The 22439-nt window shown below is 43.8% G+C and overlaps 1 protein-coding gene across 1 annotated transcript in view; it reads left to right on the top strand.

Moving 5' to 3' along the window:
• The first annotated feature begins 3759 nt into the window (after positions 1–3759).
• The window catches only part of NEDD4L (neural precursor cell expressed, developmentally down-regulated 4-like, E3 ubiquitin protein ligase), a 226330-nt gene continuing 207650 nt past the window's right edge, over positions 3760–22439 (top strand). The window contains exon 1 of the mRNA XM_014546927.1: positions 3760–3776. The gene's annotated coding sequence lies outside the window, so the exon portion shown is untranslated. The remainder of the gene's footprint in view (positions 3777–22439) is intronic.

The raw sequence follows: 22439 nt of genomic DNA on the forward strand, positions 1-22439 counted from the left end.
TGTAGATCTAGCTGAGTTGAGACAGCTGTGTCTAAGGAGCTCAGAGTCAGAACAGCTGTGTTCGCTCATGTGCTTCCCTGCTAACCTCCGGAAGGAAAGCCTATGAAGCAGTTGCAGAATCCTTGCCATCCTACCCCCCACCAATAGTAGAGTATGGGGTGGAAGGAAGGGAGAGAAGGCTGAGGTTGGTGAGTTATACAGGTGGAGGCTGGGGCTTGTAGATTGTTAGGGCCCCTGGAACTGGAGTTTCCCAGAGGGTGTTGACGTCTGATTTTTATTTTGGTTCCATTGCCCTGGTTCAGTCTTCGTTGTATTGAAAGAGGCTGAACACAAGTGAGCAGCTGTCCAGGTCATCCAGGTGAGAGATGTTGGTGGCCTGGACTAATATTGGAGCATCCAGAAAGTGGATGAAGTGATTAGGTGCCTAACCTGATCTCAGAGGGCTTTCGTCTAGGGAAGGACCGAGCATATGGTCCAGCAGCACCATGCAGATGAACTGTGGAAAGCGAATGTGTAACAGGGAGATTCAGTTGCAAAGATCAAGGAATGTCTCAAGTTTCTGTCGGTGATTTTTTTTACTTGATTAAAATCATAATTCCCAAAGCGAGTAAAAGCCCACTGTTTGCCCCACAAAGGGCCACCAGCATGAGGAAATATACAGTATGTTCACTCGTCATATTACAAAAATGTGGATTGGTGCTTGCTTTGTGCTGTAAAAATTCCAATCAGATTGGTTTATTTGCATAGTAATCAATGGATTCTTTTGTCCATTTCTGAGCAAAGGATTCCTTTCCATTTTTAGTGGTGTATTTTAAATTTTTTTTTTTTTTAGAGAAATGCCTTCCTGTGTAATCCATCCACTTCCCTTTTTGCAGCAAAGTTCTGCCCATGAATGAACCCTTTGTGCAGCCCTCTGTCTCCTGCACGTCTCCACTGGAGATAAGGCAGGTGGAGTTGCCTTTGCTCTGAGTATCTCGTTTATTTTTCTGAGATTTAAGGGCGGCCTTAGAGGAAGTGTTGAAGACTTCATCATGCTACTGATGACTATCAAATTGGCGATTACATGATTCTGATGGGAGCACCATGGGGGAAAAGCTTGGGTTTTGTGGGCAGAAAGAGGAGGGTTCAGGCTCAGTGCTCGCCTTCCCCCATTGGCCCCATGAGCTGTCCTTAGGCTTGTTTCTCTCCTATGAGCCTTGGTTCCCTTCTGGGAGGAGGAGGACAATAAGACTTCCCTGATAGGCTGGTTGGGGAGATGGTCTTGGCCGGGCTTGTCACCTCATGGGCATCCAACCAATGCCTGATGCTTTGGTTAGTGTTCATTAGCATAAGGAGGGGCATCAGCAGATCAGAGTTGTTACTTACAAGGGACCTGGACATGGCAGTGTGTTTCACAGGCACCTTTCATTGTCTCACTACCATGAGGCTATGGGAGAGAACAACATAGGTTATTCAGATTAGAGAACTCTTATACAGTATATCACAGGCAAGTATGGTTTGCTAGGATGGTTTGAAATAAGTAATCTTGAGTTACAGGATAAAAATAAAATAAAATTTCTCTAATGCATCATGGGTGGGATGGAAATGAGTCAGAGTATTGCCACTTTATTTGAAAGAGTTGAGTTACGGTCTTTTTGTTTTATTTTAATCTTTAAGTGCTGGATCACTTCATTTGGTGCTGGTTTACTCTGGTTTCCTGATTGTGTGTACAAATAATGGCAATTCATATGAAGAAGTTCTATTTCCCTATCTAGACCAGTGTTATAAATATGTGTCATGTGATCTGTGTTAATGAATATATATGTGTTTGTACATATATTCATATCATTTAGATTGAGTGTGGCTAATATGAATATTGGGAAAATTTCCCTCACCTGTCCACAACTTCTCAAGAAAACAACGAAATAATCTTAGAACCCATGCCTGTGGTAGTAAGCCTGGCTCAGCTCTTGCATTCCAGGCTGCTGTCTGGCAGACTCGGGTGGGCTGTGAAAACAACTGCCCTGTTTTGTGAGAGCAAATATGAGGTTATGGTCCAGGCAAATTTCAGGTAAATGTAATGCTAGCAGGAGGCTCTTTTGTCTTTGCCTTCCACAAAATTTCTAATTGAATTTGAACCACCTGCTTTTAAGTTCTGATTCTAGCGTAATGTCTTTAATTTTGTTACCTTTTCAGAAGGAATGTCTCTTGTCTTCCTATGTGATGCTTAGGGAGCTGGTGTTGACGGATTTCTCTGTCTGACAGGTTATAGCCTGGCAAATGGGCTCACACATGTTGCAAACCTGAGGTGATTTCTGAGTGGTGGAGTTTAAAACTCAAGCTCTATTAAAAGAGAGTTGGGAATTGTACCTTGTACTCCATTTTGTAGAAACAACTGCATTTAATATATTTCTCATTACTGGCTTAACCAAGTCTGTGTCCAGGAAAAGATTTTTCCACTTACCATTTTAATGCCAGATATTTAAGGAACGTTGAGGCCCAGATAATAAAGACTCTTGAAATGAGAATTTAATTTCAGGCCTCCTGCGCAGCAAAGAAGCTTGAAAATTACAAACCTCACCTTTCATTATTTTTCTAATTATTTTATCTCTATTTAAGAAAACCCTTAATCTCAGGTGTTTTTTGATTATCAAGACACAAATCAGATTGGATTAGGCCCATCCTAACAGCTTCCTTTTAACTTACCACCTCTTTGATGACCTTTTCTCCAAATATACTCACCTTCTGAGGCGCAGGGGGTCATATGCATGGAGGGGAGGGGGGTTGGCAAACAATTTAGCCCATAACACCGACTTAATTTTATGCTTTTTATAAAAAATACACGGATGTGCAGTGGATTTTGGATCTTTCTTGAAAGAAAGGTGAATCCATATTTTTGGTATTTTAAGATGGTTGCCAGAGGGGAGGGGAATGTTGGGGGACTAGGTGAAAAAGGTGAAGGTTATTAAGAAGTACAAATTGGTAGTTACAGAATAATCACAGGGATGTGAAGTACAGCATAAGGAATATAGTCATTAATATTGTAATAACTATGTAGGATGCCAGGTGGGTACTGGAAATACAGGGTGGGAGGAGGGATGGGGGAGGGAGACACACTATATAAAGTATGTGATTGTCTAATCAATATGCTTTACACCCGAAACTAATACAGAATAATATTGAATGTAAAGTGTAATTGAAAAAATAAAAAAATTTTCATTATTGAGTTGCTTTAAGCAGTTGTTGAGAATTTAAATGTCCCCTGACTAAATGGTACACTGTTAATGGCCTCTCACATCCAAGCAGTCTAATGTGTTTGTTTTGGTTGAGTGAAACAATGCAGATTCTTTCTAGAAACCTTACAGCCAGCCGAGGAATTGCAGAAAGTGGCGGAAGAGGAAGCATTTGCTCAGGGGAGAGGTGAGCTATTAAGAGGGCTGCTTGAACACAGACTGCACCTCTAAACATTGACCGAAGGTGGAGGGACACTGACAGGGGCTGTTACTTAGGCGGAGTCTCCTGAGGAAGTACCTGCTGGGAGAGGCTGAGCGGCCTGGTCCAGGCGGCAAGTTCCTTAGGCACCTGTGATGTGAAGTGCGCCGAGACCACACCCGAGTAGTACTGTCCTGGGAGTCCAGGTAAAATCGCTCACCTTTCCCCTGGTCACCAGCCAGTGGAAAGTTACCGCTGGAGGCGGCCAAGACTTCCGCATGAACTGCCCTTGAGGTTTCCAGCTTTATCTCCTCTTTCGTGTTCAGTGTGTGCTCCTAAATGAGTCAAGGAATTAATGCCACTCGGTAAGACTTTCCTTGGTGGGGGAGGAGGTTCTACTTTCCTGGGGCATTTAAAAACTCTGCTAATTCATCCGCAGCCATTTTACATGACCTGGGGATTCCTGAGCTGGTAATTCCTCTCTAACATAGTAGGCCTTTTTTCTGGAAGGATTAGGCTCAAACCTCAGGGCTGTGAACTTGTATTTAGGAGCAAGTCTAAATGGACCCGATTGGTGTTCTTAAATGAAAGTGTTGCTTTGCGGGGCGGGGGAAGAAAATGAATGGTAAAAATGTATGAAAGTTGTGAATTTGTTTCCTCGAAGGAAGAAGTGAGTAGCATCTGGGAGTGTTTCTCTTAAATTGTGTAGTAAGAAAGGAAGCTTTACTGGAGAATTAACTTATTTCTATGCAGTTTGAGTAAGATTTTTCTAAGTAATAGTGAATAGAATTGTTAGTGTTTTTTTTTTGAAAGAAAGGTGGATTTTCTTTTAGGTTTCATAGTATTTCATTATTTGCCTGTTAGATTTAAAAGTAAATAGCTGAATAACACAGCATTCTTTGTGGAGGGGTATTACCTTTTAGTTCTGGAATCAGTACATCCATTTACCTACTATTTACCCCGCTGGCCCATGACATGGACCTGTGTGTTTTTGAGAAATGTATATATATACACATTTTTAAAAATATGTGTTTTAATTTATTTTTGAGAGAGAGAGAGAGAGAGGAGAAGGGGAAATAGAAACATCCACGTGAGGGAAACATCAGCATCTATTGCCTGCCTCCTACAAGCCCCCTGCTGGGGATCCAGCCAGGAAACCCTGGCATGTGTGTGCCCTGATGGGGAATCATCCAGCAACTCTTGGTGCATGGTTTGACGCTCAACCACTGAGCCACACTGGCCGGACTTTTTTGATGTTTTAACTACTGGTTTGAAACCTTCGTTTCTAGTGCTTAAAGGGAGAAAATTAAAAGCACCAATTATTTGAGCCAACAAGATGTATTTTAGACCTTAGATTGCTTTGAATATTTACTGAGGAGAAGTGGAGCAGGGCATGGACAGTTGTTTTTCTGAGAGGGGTACAAGGCCCCTTTGTGAGCAGGCTGGCCACATCTGCTGGCCGTCATTGTGTGGTGGCTGGGCTGGCAGGCACCGAGGCCAGGGCACTGTTTTCCATATGGGGGCCTTGGTTCAGTGGGGTGGTGGTCCGAGTTACCCTGCCTGCTGTGATCTGCCTTTACTCCCCTCCCTGCCCCAGGTAAAGAGCTTTGAACTTGGACTCCGTTAGGGAATTCAGGCCCCACCTCCACCAGGCAGAGAGATTGGATTCTAATCTACTTTTTAGAAACCTCTACAGGGGGTTTCATAACTTTCCTGAGTGTCCTTGTCTGGTGACTAACAGCCTTGACCTTTTTTGTAGTCCTTCCTTTTAAAGGTTATTTTAGGAGATAACGTGAGGAATACCAAATGTGCATTCCACGCATGCTCTCCTAAAATGATTCTGAAAATTACGCCTAAACGTGCAGACCACTGGAACCGCTGGGGGTCAAGGGAAGGAAACCAATGCTTCTGGAGAAACACGCAGGGGAGGAAACTGGGGACTGCTCCCCAGGTCTCAGGTCTGCCTCAACCACCTTCTGTTTTCCTGTTTCTCCTCAGAGGTTGTCCAGGCATTCTAACTTTTCCTCCCTATAATTTGATGTTTTCTGCATCATGATTTGTTTCCAGAGGTCAGGGATGAGTGGTGGTAATTCAGCAATCGAATTTCTGGTGCATAGTCAGTGCTCAGACAATGGTTGCTAAATATGAGGGTCCAGACCCAGTTTGAAAATCCCCAAATCATGGATGGTGTGAAAGCCCTGCTGTGGGCTGGTGGCGGGACTCACGAGTGTGTGCGCATAGGTGGGGGGCAGCCTGGACAGAGCTTTCTGGTATTTTAAGGAGTTCGGACACATAAGGTCAAGTGTCAACTGTCAAGTGATTTAATCAATGATACTAGAGAGCAAAGAGGAGGCTGTGTGAGGATGGAGGGGGGACAGCCTTTGTTAGGATGGGTGAGCAGGACTGCCTGAGAGTTCCTGGGTTGGCACAGGAAGAGAATGAGATTTCTGCAGTAGCCTATATAATAAAATGGTAATATGCAAATTGACCAAATGGCAGAACGACCGGTTGCTATAATGCACACTGACCACCAGGGGGCAGACGCTCAACACAGGAGCTGCCCCCTAGTGGTCAGTGTGCTCCCACAGGGGGAGCACTGCTCAGCCACAAGCTGAGCCGACGGCCGACAAGCGCAGTGGTGGTGGCAGGAGCCTGTCCTGCCTGTGCGGCAACGCTAAGGGTATCCCACTGCGGCTTAGGCCCGCTCCCCATGGGGAGCGAGCCGTCAGTTGGACATCCCCTGAGGGCTCCTGGACTGTGAGAGGGTGCATGCAGGCTGGGCTGAGGAACGCCCCCCCCGCCCCCCATGCCCAGTGCACTAATGTCATGCACCGGGCCTCTAGTTCATGTATATTTAATGAATTGAGTTACCAGATGATCTGTGCACTGGATTGACAAAATCAGTGAGATTCGGTGAAGATTGGAAGTCATATAAAGAATCTGATGTTGCATAAAGTGATTCTACTTTTTCATAAAAATAATTATGAAAGTATAATAAATGCTCTTTGGAAAAATAAAATAAAGCAGCAACCCAGACACGGTAGGAAATTATATTCAGAGTGAAAATATTCCCTATTCCACTTGTGCATGTTTTTCCCCACAGAGTGATTCTTGCTAAGAGTTACTGGGAAACTGTGGGCTTTGGAAGAGAGGGATGGAGATGAGTACAGGATCTGTGCAGTTTCTGGTGCACATCCCAGCCACTCTTCCCAGGAGAGGGAGAGAGAGAGAGAGAGAGAGAGAGAGAGATGATTCAGGTCTGGGGTGCTGGGAGGAAGGGGGTAGGGTTGCTGGCTCCTTGCACATTTCCATCCCAGCATCCCCTGGGGAGAGGGGACTGAGTTTGTCCCTGCAGAGGAGCCCAGTGCAGCCCAGTTATAATTGGGAGATCTTAAAAACTGGTACAAATTGCCTGTGTTACTCCATGATACTCCCTTTTTGTTTTAATATAACGTTGTTTCTTAGACTTTATGGTGCTTCAGAATCACCTGGGACCTTATTGTAAACACATCCCAGAGATTCTGCTTCTCAAGGTCTGGGTGGGGCCCGAGAACGAGCATTCTGCCAAGTGACCAGATGATGCCAGTGCTGGTGGTCAGGGGTCCACACTTTGAGAGCCACCATCTTGCCCTTCTGAACTGCGTCCAGCATGGTCAGTGGTGAACCTGAGGCGGGGCTGTGAAGGATTAAAGAAAACAGACAAGAGAATATAGCTGGGGCCAAGTGGGACAATGTTCTCGGATGGAGAGACAGTGCCACAGCCTGTAAGCCAAGTCTTTATTTTCAGATCCCATGAGGCAAAGCAAGGGCGTGGTCAAGATGTTTACAATGTTCTCCCGAGTTTCAAATCTACTTAATTACATGCACTTGAGAACTCTTTCAAGCTTTGTTTTGGCAGCACTTGCTGCACCTCCCGCAGCCTACATCACTCAGCCATCTGGGACCACAGGTTCGGACCATAAGGTCAAGCTTACAACCATAGCCTTTGGCTATAATTGTGCTGGGAGGGCTTTGCCCTCTAAGCTGGGACCTGCATGTGGCTTTGCCACAAGAGGACCGTGCCCTCTCATTAGTCCGAGGCTTGAACCTGTACTAACGCTGTAGCCGCTCTCCACACCCTTCAAGACTTTCAGAGACATTGGTACTCCAAGAAGATGCTCCATGCCCGTCCTGTGGCTTCTTAGCACACCTTCCTGCATGGAATCTTACAGGGAGCTAGCACCTGTCCAGTTGGGAAATGTACCAATTTCAGGACAGGTGTGAATGTTCCATGACTGTGAACAGCCACTTGAAGGGTGGCTGATGCCCTTCCTGCCTCCTCAGGATTTAGGGGCCAGGAGAGATGAAATGAGCAGGTCCAGGCTGTGGAAGGGGTCTGGTCCAATTGCCCCTTTGGTTGGGATGGTGATATCATGAGCTTTATCATCCTGTGGATACATCATTGGTTCCCATTTTTCTCTAAACTCTCATTTGTTAATAATTTTTAAAAATTACCCTCATAAATTACCAGGCTCTTTACAGACTGAACCAAAGAATAACAGTTTTATGAAAGGTACAGAATGTGTCCCAGGGCCTGTATGTGACGAGATTTAAATTGGAAATGGGACGAGGTCAACATGTGTGTCTTCTATGGTTCATGTTAGAACAGTGGTCACCAACCGGTGGTCCGCAGACCACTGTTGGTCCGTGAGGTCCAAAAGGTTGGCGACTGCTGTGTTAGAAGATTCAAAGGAAAAGCAAGTTGCTAAACTTGGTTATACATCAACTGTCAAAACCAAGTACAAAGTGCTTGGCATTAAAGTCAAACATAATTTTAAGTTATAGAAAGAAATAGCATTCAATAGAGGTTGATCAATGAAAGAAAAACAAATAAAATACTCTATAAAAAATAACCTTAAGCCCTGGCCAGGTTGCTCAGTGGGTTGGAGCGTTGTCCCATACATCAAAGGTTGCAGGTTTGGTTCCCCGTCAGGGCACATACCTAGGTTTCGAGTTCTATCCCCATCGGGTGCATATGGAGGCAACCGATTGATGTTTCTCTTACATTGATGTTTTTCTCTCTTGCTCTCCCTCCCTCACCCTTCCTCTCTCTCTAGAATAAATGAAAAATATATCCTCAGGTGAGGATTAAAACAAACAAAAAATCTTAACATTTTCATTTCTTGTTTTCTTTTTCCCTCCCAAAGTGTTCTGTTAGAAGTAACGACATTTGTAACTTCACTTCTGGCATTGCTTAGTTATAAATGGCTTTTGAAGCAGCAGCACACCCACATGGTAATGGACATTGTTTTGAAGTTTGAAAAATTAGAAAACTTGACTTTGATCGTTTTAAATAAAAAAAATCGAAGTACTATGATGAAATCATTTAGTTGTATGTATTTCTATGGAAACTGAAAAACACATATTTAATAACCACTTTCTATTTTGCTTCTTTTTTTTTAAAACATCAGTTTGTTTTTGTGAGGGTTTTTTTAATATATATTTTTTTATTTCAGAGAGGAAGGGAGAGGGAGAGAGAGATAGAAAAATCAATGATGAGAGCAAATCATTGATTGGCTGCCTCCTGCACGCCCCACACTGGGGATCGATCCTGCAACCCGGGCATGTGCCCTGATTGGGAATTGAACCGGGAATGGAACTGGGAATGGCACCAGGAATTCCTGGTTCATAAGTTGACGCTTAACCGCTGAGCCACGCCATCTATTTTGCTTCTTAAAAAATTCATGATTCAAAACACAAGGCAAAATTCCAGTAAGCTAGGAAATAAATTTTTTCAGTTGCTATCTCGTTAACGAGTTGTTGATGAGTTATGGCTTTGTAATGAAACGTCATTGCTGGATAACGAGGCTCGGCTGATATGCTGCATCTGATAAGGCACGTTTGCACATTTTAAGAAAGAAGTTACAGGAGCAGCGATTCTGTCCAAGATCAATACATCTGGCACACTTGTCTCCTTTTACATGTGGAGTAATGGACCATGAACATTATCCATCCTGACACCTGGTAGATAAGTTAGAAATGAACATCACTCATGCTTTGCCACTGGCTTTCCCCAGAGATGATAGGAGGGGAGGGTGGAATTGGGAAGAGATTCAAAGTAAGGGGTTGCTTTGTGGGCCTCTGGCCATGAACGGTTGCACAAGTCTCATTATTCTTATCACCCCAGGATCTTCTATCCAGTGGTTGATGTCAGCAGCTCTCTTAGGTTTGTGGCACTGGGCGTTGTGGCTTCTGGAAGTTTCTAACGGGGCAGCTCAATTCTGCTCACAGTTTTTCCCTCGGGGAGGTTTGTCTTGATGTTCTGGTTCTAGCTGGTGATTTTGCTTTTCTGTGTTGATTGAGTTTAGTTTCTGTGCAGCACTCGAGCTAACTTCAGCCACTCCTTGAACCAGTGACCACTTGCACTTTCTTGGCTAATCCTGCCCTTGTGTTATTTCTTAGACTGGTTCCAATGAGCAGCTCATCGCAGAGGAAGTGTTGCTGTTCTTCATAAGAGGAATTTTAAACCTCTCATATGGGGCCAGTTAGTCACCATAAATCCTTTTAGGAATACGATGTAGAATAAGAATAACAACAAACAGACCTTCCCCTCTCCCCTCCAGAATACTGTTAACACATGCTCTTACTTCGTTTCTATTGGTTATTTCATTCATGATGTTTTGAAAGTGGTGGCAAATAAGGAAGCACTCTGATTTCTGAATACTCTTGTGTTTCACAGTGAGGTAGATGGGGATTGTAGTGATTATTTCTGGGTTTTGTCTTAGTGAAGTTACATAATATACCTAGTGAAAGTGTGTGATCTTGCATGAATCATCTTAGCCTGAGTTCTTGGCTTCTCAGGTGCAGGTCTTCTAAAAGCACAACCTCTCAGAGTTGGGAAGGGACATTGGAGACCATCTGGTTCATTTTCCTGCCCCTCGTGATATTTCTGGCAGGTGGCAGGCCCTTGCTCTCGCTCCGGTTCTAACTGGCCTGCTCTCTGCCTCAGGAGGCCACCTGCTTTGTGTTTGACCAGAGTTAATGACTGGAAGTTTCTTCCTCTCAATAAGGCCCAGCTGCCTCCCTCGGCTTTCACTCCTTGGGTTGAGGTTTGCCCTCTGCAACCTCCTACCATAAAATGACTTTCCTTTGGCCACCCCACCTCCCTTCCCACAGAAAGAATATTTTTTTAAACACAAATTAGGTCAAACATGTCTAAGTCTTCATGTGATGTCTGTTTGTTTATTAACTACGCTGTTACTTAAAAACAAATGTATTGAGTTAATACATTTAAATGGTTTTAAATTAAAAACCCAAAGAATGCAACAGACTGAGGATTCTCAGAGGGAAGTGGGGAGGAGGAGAGGGAAGAGATCAACCAAAGAACTCATATGCATAACCCATGGACATAGACAATATTGGGAAGAGGATGGGAGTGGGGAAAAGAGGGGGATCAATGGGGAAAAAGGGGGACATCTGTAATACTTTAAACAATAAAGATAAATGAAAAATAAACAACAAAGAAGGCTGTGCAGTGAAACATCTCAGTGTGTGTGTGTGTGTGTGTCTCACACACCTCTGACCCTACCAACTAGTTCCTGTCCTCAGTCAGCCAGTGATGGAAGTTTCTTGGGTCCTTACAGAGTTTCCTTTACACACATGCAGACAGATATGTGCATGTATACACATACACACCTCTCCTTTCTGTCCTTTTCCTATGAAGGATGGCATACCCTACGAAGTGCCCTCCACCTAGCCTTTTCACAGAACCTTGTGTCTTGGATTTTCAGACCTGTACGTAGAGAACATCCTTATTTTTTTCTGGTGGTTGCTCAGTGTTCTGTTGTTTGGATTTTGTCCTATTGGCTTAAAAAACAAAGCAAAATAACCACCTCCTTCCGAAACCTTGCCACTTGGATCTGAACATAATGCTGGCCCAGGGCACAGTCTGATGACAGTTCCTGCCCTGGACTTTGAATAGTGCAAGTGGTTTACACTGTCTGAAAGTTGAGTCATATTGAGCTCGAGATAAAATACAACCCCAAAGGCCCTGCCCCCTCTCCTTTTGACGCTTTCTCATCTTGTACCTTCCATCCTGCCTTGTGGACTCGGGCACCAAGTGCTCACAGCCCTAGAAAACTCCATCCTGTGGGATTTGGCCAATCACCCATTATGATGACATCTTTTTGGATTCTGATCCAGTCATCTGACATTTTATCCAGTTGTGTATGTCAACTACCAATTGGATTAGCCTGCCATCAATATCCCCACCCACATTTTCCTGGCTCAGTGTTGCCCTGGAAGGAGCTAACCATAAAGCCCCATGAGACCTTCCTGGAGTTTTCTAATGACTGTACTTTGGGTAGGAGTTGGCAAGTGGGCACAACTGAGTCCTGCTTAACTTTAGTATCAGGTCACCTTTACGTCTTCACCTTGTCTGCAATAGTAATTTTCAACTGGTGTGCTGCAAAAGTTTTTAAAACAGGCAGTACCTGACTGTTGAGTCAGGGGCACTGACCTCTTTTCCCTTAGATTGTCAAATAAATAAATGACAGCAACCAACACCACAATCGCCACCTGGTGTGAATATGTAGGTCATATAATAGAGTTACATCTTATTGGTCACATCCCATAATAAGGTTGCGTCTGATTGGTTAATTGTTGGTACAAGAAATCCTTATATACAAGTATAGGTGCCTGATTTTTAAAAAGTCACTTTGAAGCAAAAAAGGTAGGTAATTACTATTGTTTTATAATCAATCAAAAGTACACCTTTTGTTAAAGCAGCAAAAAATATATATTTTTTGGTGTGTTGCAGAATTTTAGTAATCAGTTTATGTGTGCCATGAGATGAAAAATGCTGAAAATTGCTGGTTTAAAGAATAAAATGTGGTTTGGCCAAAGTCTGTCCAAACCAATATGCAGATGCTCTGGGACCATTAATCTTGTCAGAAAAGGAAATAAGTTTGCATGTCTTACTTCGAAAACCTTGGCTACTGATTGTTTTTCTTTTCTAAATGCTCACAAAATACTTAGTAACTCATTCTAAAACTTGGCCTTGGTTTGATGTCATTTTTGCACTTGGACATTTACTCCTGAGTCATATGAGTGCCCTGCTGTTTGCTGGTCTAGGAAAACAGTGCTGAGCAAGCTAACAGATTACTTTGTGGTTCTCCACCATGAGCAGTTGCACTGGGTCCATTAATCTTGTCTCTGGTCCCTACCCTCGGAGAGCTTCGTCTTTGTGCGTGAGAGCTAATCTGAAAAGCTACAACTATAAAGGGCAAAAGGAGAAATACAGGGTACTGTGGGAGCTTCTTGCAGGAGGATGTAACTAGTCCAGGAGCCCTGGAAAGGCATTTTCAGAAAACGTGATGTTTAAGCTGACTCCTAAAGGACAAGAAGGAGATCGGAGCAAAAATATTATAGCAAATTGGTTTTGGTAGAGGGAAAAATTGCTGTAAGCCCAGTCTATATAATTAACATTATGGTTCATAGCTTTTTTTTCTTTCAAAGTTGGGACATTTGCCCATCTGTGATGTCTTGAATTCCTGAGTTACCTGTCAGGTTCTCTGAGCCACTGTGGGATGTGATGTGGTCGAATGAGTTGTAGAGCCTGGATGTTCCTGGCTCCATCCCATCCCTGTGTTTCGGAGCTTGGTTCTCCTAATTGTCTTCTTCCAAGAGACTTAGGTACTCTAATGTGGTCAGTAGTGCCGGAAGGCTTTGAGCCACAGCCCAAGTGTGTGTGGATAGTTATTTTACAAGACCTTGAGACCTATACAGGAATTAGAAACGGTTACCTTCTGAGGATTAAGCTAGTAGCAAATATGGTATTTGTGGGAGCAAACCAAGAAATTATCTGCAACCGTGTGGCTGAAGAATTTGGGAACATCCCCAGTCCCAATGCTGGTGACTTGGGAGTTACCTTCTTAGGATTAAGCTAGTAGCAAATAATGGTATTTGTGGGAGCAAACCAAAAAATTATCTGCAACTGTGTGGCTGAAGAGTTTGGGAACATCCCCAGTCCCAATGCTGGTGACTTGGGTGTGATCTCCAGGAAGCAGGGTTGGAGTTTGGTTGCAGTCTGTGAAAGGAAACCAGTTAGGTCAAAGCCTGGGGGTCGGGGATCTGGAGTGCAGGAAATGGAAACCTAGACAGGCTTCTGTTTGCCCCTGTTCTGTGAACTTGGGAAGCAGTGGGAGGAGTCATCCTGTTGTGGAGATGAGCACAACTAAGCCCCCGTGCTTAGTGCACACTCACCTTGATTATAATTTGCATCTGTTCAACTTGCCCACAGAGGAAAAGGTGCCAGTTATTGGTCCTGAGCCTCAGCCATGTACGGGGCACTTTCTCATTGTGAAATCTAACGCTCGACACTGGAATGAGTTATCGGCTTTGTTCACCTGTGTCTTCTCTAAGATTCTGGGAGCCTTTGGCACACTGACAGAAGTCACGCTTCTGATCCCACTTGATGAGATTCAGATCCAGGATCACAGAGTTCTCCCCGGGAACATCTTCCTGGAAACCCCTGCTGCGTCCTGAAGCTCAGCCCTCTTCCCGTTTCTTCTAGTCAAGCAACACATTTGACCCAGAAACCCAGACTTGACTTTATTGCAAGAGGTCAGAGTTAGGAGGGCCATGAAAAATGGAAAATTTTAGATCTTGCACTATGATTCGTGGCTTTCAACAAAGTGCCATTGTTTATTATGATCATTTTTAGAACTAAGAATACAGGATAATTCTTGTCTTAGTGATCTTAGAGGAATTTAAAAATGTTTCCTGTCTCATGATTAAAGGTTTGAAACAAAAGAACCATTGATAAATGGATTCTTTGAAAACCTTTTACATGGAGTTTTACCAATTCTTCTGGTAAAAAGAGAATTTTTAATTAGTGGAAGAGAGTGATTATGTCCTTTGAGCTGGGACTCTTGCCAGCTCATTCATTTCATGGACATCACTCAATGGCACCTTTTTCTCCTCTCTCCGTAATCACTGAATTACTATGGATTCTTGGCATTCGAACATTTAACACTTTTAATTGAGAGCCACTCTAAAAATATGCATTCTGGCATGTTACATGTGAGGCCCTTGAGGGTCCACATGTCACTTATATGTGACTGATCATAGCCACCACCTACTGCTAACTCCTCAACCTACCACCAACCCCGAAGCCCACCCGTACCCCCGTTTCTTCTTCAGGGGCATATTTTCCAGGTGGAATGATGTGGAATGGTGATACCCGCAAAGAACTCAGGATGACTACCTGGAATGCCATGGCTCTGCTTTATGCCAAAGTCAGCAACAAAGACACCTAATGTTGTCACTGAAAGAAAGAAATGTGAGACTAGCACTTTAAGGCATGGGTCAAAACAGTATTTGGTTGTAGGGGTAAAGGGGAGGGTTTGAGAGAAACTTGCATGATTCAGTGCCAGCTGTGCGGAATGGGCACAGCAAGTCCTCATTTAAGCCATCTATAGGTTCTTGGAACTGCCACAAAACGAAGCATAACAGCCAATTTACCATAGACTAGCTGATAGAAACAGGAGTTAAGTTCCTACGGCATCTCATCAACGTTAAAATGAAACGGCATCATCGAATGAAAGTGTTACTTGAGGACCTGCTATCATTAGAATCGACAGAAATCTTATGGGAGCTCGAATATGATTCTATTGGCATTTATTTAATTTACAGCACCCTTGCCTTTCTGGAGCGGGTTCAGGTGGTTGTGGCTGGTCTGCTCAGATGTGATGGTCAGGAGACCTTCCCATTGGCTTTAGTTCGTCGTTTAGGCCTGGTTCGTCTTCACTCCATGGGGCTCGCTGTAGGTAGTTTTCTAGATGGTTGGTCACTCCCATTTCTCAACTCTTCTCTGTTATCTGAGTTTAGTTCCCATTCCTACCAGCCCGGTCCCTCCTGGTATTTTCCAGTATGTCTATAATTCTCTCAAAAGGGCCAAGAATACTTTTTCTGTGAATACTGTGTGAGATTCACAGAAAAAGCAACCTTGTTATGAGGTTGTCCTCTACTGGGCTAGGCTAAAACTCCCAGGTCTTTGTCATACTCTATTAAGCCACCATCACCACTAGTCTTTTATTTGTATAGTGAGTTTTAAACTGTCTTGATGTAGGAAGACAGTACCACACTCTACTGTATTTGCCTAGATTGTACAGATATTGATTTATAGACACTCAATTTGCATGCTTGCCAGTCTTTAATATTTCAGAGCAAACCTTGACCCTGGAACCTGATTACAGTACAACCTGCCTCCGAGGTTATTCAGATCCAGCGCATCCCTGCATGAGGTAGTGCCCTGGAGCCGCACCATCCACTGGACCCTTCTGTGACTATAGAAATGTCCTCTAGCTGCACTGTCCAGTGCAGCAGTCACTAGACATGTGTGGTTATTGGGCACTGGAAATGTGACTAGAGTTACCAAAGAAGTGGATTTTAATTTTAATGACATATTTAAATTAAATTAAATTTAGCCTAATGTAGCTAGTGGCTACCAACTCTACAGTGCAGGCTTACTGTAGAGTTCAGTTGAGAAGATAAGACTTCCCTGCAAGGAAAAGAGACTACTGTGATTTATTACTTAGTAAGTGCCCAAGTAAATGGCTGGTCGGAAGGAAGGCTCTGGAAGGCACCGGTCTACTGGGCGCCATGTGGGTGTCCATTTCTGACCTCTGGACCGAGCTCTGGTTTCTGACTTCTAACTGCCCTTTGGACATCGCTACTTACACATGGGGAAGATGACCTCCTATCAAGAAACCCAACTTCTTTTCTTTCCTGTAGCCTCAGACCCACTCTTCTTGCTTTATTTTCTATCATCTAAGATCACCAGCCCCCACTCACACCGAAATTGGAGACGTTAGCTGCTGTCTTCTCCTTTGCCTTGCAGAGCAGAGCCAGTCTGTCCCGAGCCGATCTGCTCCCCCAGGAATAGCTTTGGAACCAGTCCCGGGTCCTCCATCTGCCAGACAGTGAGCCAACCGTGTGTCCCCGCCCTCCTCTCTCTGGATTTACTCCCTTCCGTCTGCTCTTTGCTCATGTCATCAGTGAGCCCGCCACTCACCTGCTTAGCTGTGTGTGCCCTTCACAGCACAGAGGACGTGTCCAGGCCCGGGCAGCTATTCCCCTCCCCCACCTCCAGCACTCTGACCATCCCCATGTCCAGGTGCCCATTTGTCTCAAAGATTGTTCCTCCCTTTTTCCTCATTCCTCAAGGCCTGGCTCAAATAAATGCCTGCTCATCTGGGGCTTTCCTCAACGTTCTGCTCCATTTCCCTCTCCACACCCCCTCACAGGTACATTAATTTCTTCCTCCTCTGAGTTCCCAGAATCCACCCATTGCTGTTATTAAACTCACTGTGTCATCTTGTAACTACTTGTGTGCGTGTATGCTCTGATAACACAGCACGCACATCCCTGTGGGCTTGGACTCTGTCGTATTGACTCCTTATTCCTCGTACTGCCTCCGGCTCAGAGGAGGCACTTGTGGTGGAAGGACTGCATGGACCTGCGCTGACCACTGGGGAGAATGGGTGCTGTATGGGAAAGCACAGGGAAGAAGGGAATTGTGTCGCCATGAAGAGCACAGGTGCTTTGGGAATAGAGCAGGTTGTGGTGAGTTGTCAGTGCCAGGACGAGGAGTTTCAGTCTGATCCGTTGGTCCCCGGGGAGGTCCCACTGGTGCAGTGGAGAAGAGACATTTTATAAAGATTGGTCCTGGCTGGGTCGCTCAGCTGGTTAGAGCGCTGTTCTGTTACACCAGCCTGTGGGTTTGATCTCTGATCAGGGCGCATACAAGAATAAACCAATGAATGCAAAAATAAGTGGAACAACAAATCAGTCTCTCTCTAATGTTATCATCATTGTTTCTAGAATTAAAAAAAAAATTATACTAAGGTCGTGTAGCCTAAAGTTTCTGGAATTGCTTCAGTTTCAAATGTTACTGTATTTACAAGGCATCAGATGCCAAACTTCTTAAAAATAATACTAACACTGCGCTTATATTGAGCATGTCACCATGTTCTGTTAATTCTGCCTTTAAAATGCCATGCTTTTTATTTTTTAATCCTGACCCAAGGATATGTTTTTATTGATTTTAGGAGAGAGAGAAACATGGATTGGTTGCCTCCTATATGCACTCTGACCGAGGACCAAACCCCCAACCTGGGTATGTGCCCTGACTGAGAATTGAACCTGCAACCATTTTTGGTGTACAGGATGACACTTCAAAAATTTTATTGATTGATTTGAGAGAGAAAGAAAGAGAGAACAAGCCACAATGCCTCTATGGCCTATTCTTCAAAGTCATGCACTCTCACCTCCTCCATATTCTGTTTTTGTTTTTTTTAAAATGATTTTATTGATTTCAGAGGGAGGGAGAGAGGGAGAGAGAGAGAGAGAGAGAGAGAGAGAGAGAGAAAGAGAGAGAGAGAGAGAGAGAGAGAGAGAAACATCAATGATGAGAGAGAATCCTTGTTCAGCTGCCTCCTGCATGCCCCTTATAAGGGATCGAGACTGCAACCCAGGTATGTGCCCTGACAAGGAATTGAACCGTGACCTCCTGGTTCAAAGGTGGATGCTCAACCCCTGAACAACACTGGCCAGGCTTTTGTTTATTAGAAAGAAGTCCCTAAATCCCAGGTGAGGGAGGAATATTAAGCCCTACCTCTAGAAAGAAGATTATCAATCTGTAGACATTTTAAAACCACACAACATAATTTCTGAAACTTAGTCACCTTGACCATTAAAATTAAGATTCTGCTCTAGGTCATCTTTTACTTCTTCCCCTTTGTTAACTTTTCCAGTTGATATATTAATAGCCACAATCTAGTAAAGGTTGAATAATATGTTTCTGCAATTTTTTTTTCTGGAATTAATGTTCTTGGGACTTGCTTGTTTAGAATAACAGTGTTGGTCTGACAGTGGTGGACAGCGACAGTGGATGGTTCTGTGGGCTGGGCTGTTTGCTGCCATTGGTATCAGCTGAGCTTGAGCTAGACGTGTTTTCCGTCCTGCATGTTTGTTCTCACCACTCACAGTTATTCCACCCCTGTGTTTTAGATATATTTTAGGTATGTGTATATCTAATCTCCACAGTTGATTGTAAGCCCCTTGGGCAGAGAAGAATGTGCCTTCTTCAGTTTTGGGACCCTCCTTTCTGCCTGCACAATGCTTGAATCTCATAGTCATTCAGCACATTTTTGTTGAATGTGTCAGTAGAAGGCCAAAGTGGAGAACTGAGTGATAAAAGCGAGGAGAGGAGTCTGCCATGTAAAGTGGGGGAACCCATCAAGAGAGTGAAGAGAGGCAAGGTGTAGAGTTGGGAATTGGATGGAAAGGACAGGATATAGCAAGAGTGGGCGATGATGAGAATGTAGGATGAGGTTGGGGGATAGGATAGTGCAGGATATCTTAAAAATGTGTGGAACAGTGCCCAGCCGGAGTGGCTCAGCAGTTGAGCATCACCCATGCACCAAGAGGTCTCTGATTCAATTCCTGGTTAAGACACATGCCTGGGTTGCAGGCTTGATCCCCAGTAGGGGGTGTGTAGCAGACAGCCAATTGGTATCTCTCTCTCTCTCTCTCTCTCTCTCCCTCTCCCTCTCCCTCTCCCTCTCCCTTTCCCTTTCCCTTTCTCTCTATCTAAACGTAAATAAAAACATATTTTTAAAAAAGAATTTTCACCCTGGCTGGTTTTGCTCAGTGGATAGAGCATCGGCCTGCGGACTGAAAGGTCCCAGGTTCAATTCCAGTCAGGGGCATGTACCTTGGTTTCGGGCACATCCCCAGTAGGGGGTGTGCGGGGGGCAGCTGATCAATGTTTCTCTCTCATCGATGTTTCTAACTCTCTGTCCCTCTCCCTCTCTGTAAAAAAAATCAATAAAATATATTTTTAAAAAATTAAAAAAGAATTTTCAGTTAAAAAAGAAGCATAGAACAGAATTTTGTTTCATAGTTGGGGCAAGAGCAGGGAGGCCTGGGAAGATTGACAATATCTACTGTGTAGCAGGCACAGTGTGGACATATGTATAAAAAATAATGATCACCTCCTTAAACCCAGGGAGTGTTTAGTGTGAGCCTGCAAGTGTTATGGATAATAGGTAGAAGTATAAATATAAGATAGGCTGTGGAAGGTAAGGTAAATACGATAAATTGATTTAGGGGAGAAGGATCAAGATGTTCAAGTCCCTAACTTAGGACTTCCTTGTCCATGTGGACATCTGGTATATGCGACACCTGGGGTCACAGTGGATCCCCGTGTGGAAAGAACACTGTTTCCCAGGCCAGATATCACTTTTTTGGGGGGGAAGGGGTGGGGGGGGAGATCAGCTGCCATTGTGCAGAATAAGGGATCAAATATAAAAAGTTACCTTCTCAAGGCACATCCATAGGAGAAAAGGTAAATTCGAATGTCTGGTTTTGAGGTGGAACTTGAAATTTATTTTGCCATAGGAACAGTTGGATAGATTGTGCAATAGGCTTTGTGGATGGGCATGGGAATCTGGTAACCTTTTATACACAGTCTATCTGAACAGGCTCTCTTACAAATGAGCCTTCAGAATACCACCGAGGTGGGACTTCCTCCATGCCATTCATTTATGGCTTGGGCACCTTGTTTTATAACTTGATGAAGAATTAGAAAACTCAGTGGAAAAGAAAAGCACATGTCAGGTGCATAGAATCATCCCTGTTACTCAGCGACAATGCAAAACAGAGTCATAGTAACAGGAAGAGACACAAATCATGAGGATACCTGTGGTCATTCAGCCTCACCTCTTCTGTGGTTGTGCTTTCTCTGTGTTGTACATTCTATCTCCGAATAATATTTCCAATGTCATAAGCCACCTTAGTTAAATATTTAATTCTCCTGGACTCATAACTAGGGACCAAAATGTCATCCGAAGGTTTTATGAAAGTAATAAAATGCTTCAGAAAATACAGTTGCTCGGCTTGGGGCAATTAGTCACTCACCTGGTCACGTGTTTCCCTACAGAATGACGATGGCTGCTTATCTGTATGAAAGCTTGTTATTTGGAGGAAACGAAGATAAGACGTTTTTGCTGTGTGTCTGAACCCCGTTTATAAAAACTATTTTTATAGAGTAACATTCTCTTTCCTGCTCCCTGTCCTTAACTTCAGAGAGAAGTAAATTTCCTGCAACAGGTGCTTGTAAATAGTAAGTGCTCAATAAAGCCCCCTCCTCTCCCTTTCATCTCCAAGCTATTGCCTACAGTTACATAAGAGAACCCTGTTCACGTCTTCCGAATATATAGCTCTATACCTTTGTGAGTTGGCTAAAATATAACTTATAGGTTTGTTTTTCTCATGACAAGGTTTATTCATTTTAAAAATACAAAAGCCTGGATTTCTAAACCTGTGATTTTAATTTGTCCTTTTTTCGTCTGTATTTTCTGAAGCTTCTACAAAAATTTATTTTCCAAACAAAAACAATGTTTCTGAAGGAAAAAAGCAGGTAAGCGAAAAGAAGTTATCCATTACCCAGAGGTAATCGCTATTGACTTCATCCTTTCTGGGTCTTTTTCTGTGCATATAATTGATATTTATTTCAAAATGAGATTATGTTGACTGTGATAAGTTAACAGTTTTCAGTGAGAATAAACAGCACAAGTCTATTTTCAGCTCACTGTCTGGGCAAGGTCAGTAGGTAATTGTGGAGGTAGCAGGTGGGGTGGGGGGCTGCTCTGTTCCACTCACTCCTTTCCTGGAGTTTTCCCTCCTTGGCCTCCAGGATCTTCTTCATTGAGCTGGAGGATGGGGAGAGAATGAAAGATGGTGAGTGGGAGGGTCTATTGGCCTGGTCTGGAAAATGCCCAGATCATTTCTGTCCATGTCCTATTGGCCAGAACCTAGCCACATGACTGCAAGGAATGCTGGGAAATGTAGTCTAGTTGTGGGTTTAAATGGAAAAGGGAGACATCTTGTTGAACAACTTGCTGGTCTCTAAACTCATTTATAGAAAGCTTAGGAAACTTAAACATATAGTTTATTTCAAACATTTTTTTTGTATGCTAAATCTAATCATATCTCTATCCTATGCAAAGCTAACCATCTCTTGCCAAATATCCTTTTAATTGATCGTCCTCTTTTGTTTTTATTCCCTAAGAGTCCATTCTCCCAAAAAACCAAAGTGGTCTTTCAAAAACTTAAGTCAGAGAGAAACCAAGATGGCGGCATAGGTAAACACCGGAAATTGCTGCCTCTTTGTATGCTAAATCTAATCATATCTCTCTCCTATGCAAAGCTAACCATCTCTTGCCAAATATCCTTTTAATTGATCGTCCTCTTTTGTTTTTATTCCCTAAGAGTCCATTCTCCCAAAAAACCAAAGTGGTCTTTCAAAAACTTAAGTCAGAGAGAAACCAAGATGGCGGCATAGGTAAACACCGGAAATTGCTGCCTCGCACAACCACTTCAAAAATATAACTAAAAGACAAAACGGACATCGTCCAGAACCACAGGAAGGCTGGCTGAGTGGAAATTCTACAACTAAAGGAAAGAGAAAAGCACACTGAGACTCAGAGGAGGTGAGGAAGTAAAGTGCAGAGGTACGGAGGTGCACGTGGAAAGGGCTGGCAACTGAGGACGCGGTTGTTTTTTCAATCGGGAGGGAGACACAAGCTCCCGACTGCTCTGAACTCCAGTTCTGGGTGAGTCTCTAGGGACCCAGACTCATACGGGGAGAAACTGGACTGTCTGGCATTGGTTGGAACTTGAGGGCGGCATTCTCTCAGAGGTGCTTGCAGCGATTATTGCAGAACAGTGAGACCTGGGGCCTCTTAGGGCTGGGCTGAGGATCAGCCATAGCTGTTTGCTCTGCCCTGTTGATTCCCTGAGATCCCGCCCCACCCAAGCTGTGTGCAGAGGCTTTTGCATATGAATGGCCTGGCCCTTTGCAGTCTGAAATTACCTAACAAACTGCAGCTGGGTCAGAGAGACCCAGAACAACCAAAAGAAGGCCCAAAGCCCCACAGAAGCTTGTATTGCTTCACAGCTGGGCCTCATCTAGGTACCTCCAA

This window comes from Myotis brandtii, unplaced genomic scaffold (assembly GCF_000412655.1).
Source record: "Myotis brandtii unplaced genomic scaffold, ASM41265v1 scaffold457, whole genome shotgun sequence".
NCBI lineage: Eukaryota > Metazoa > Chordata > Mammalia > Chiroptera > Vespertilionidae > Myotis > Myotis brandtii.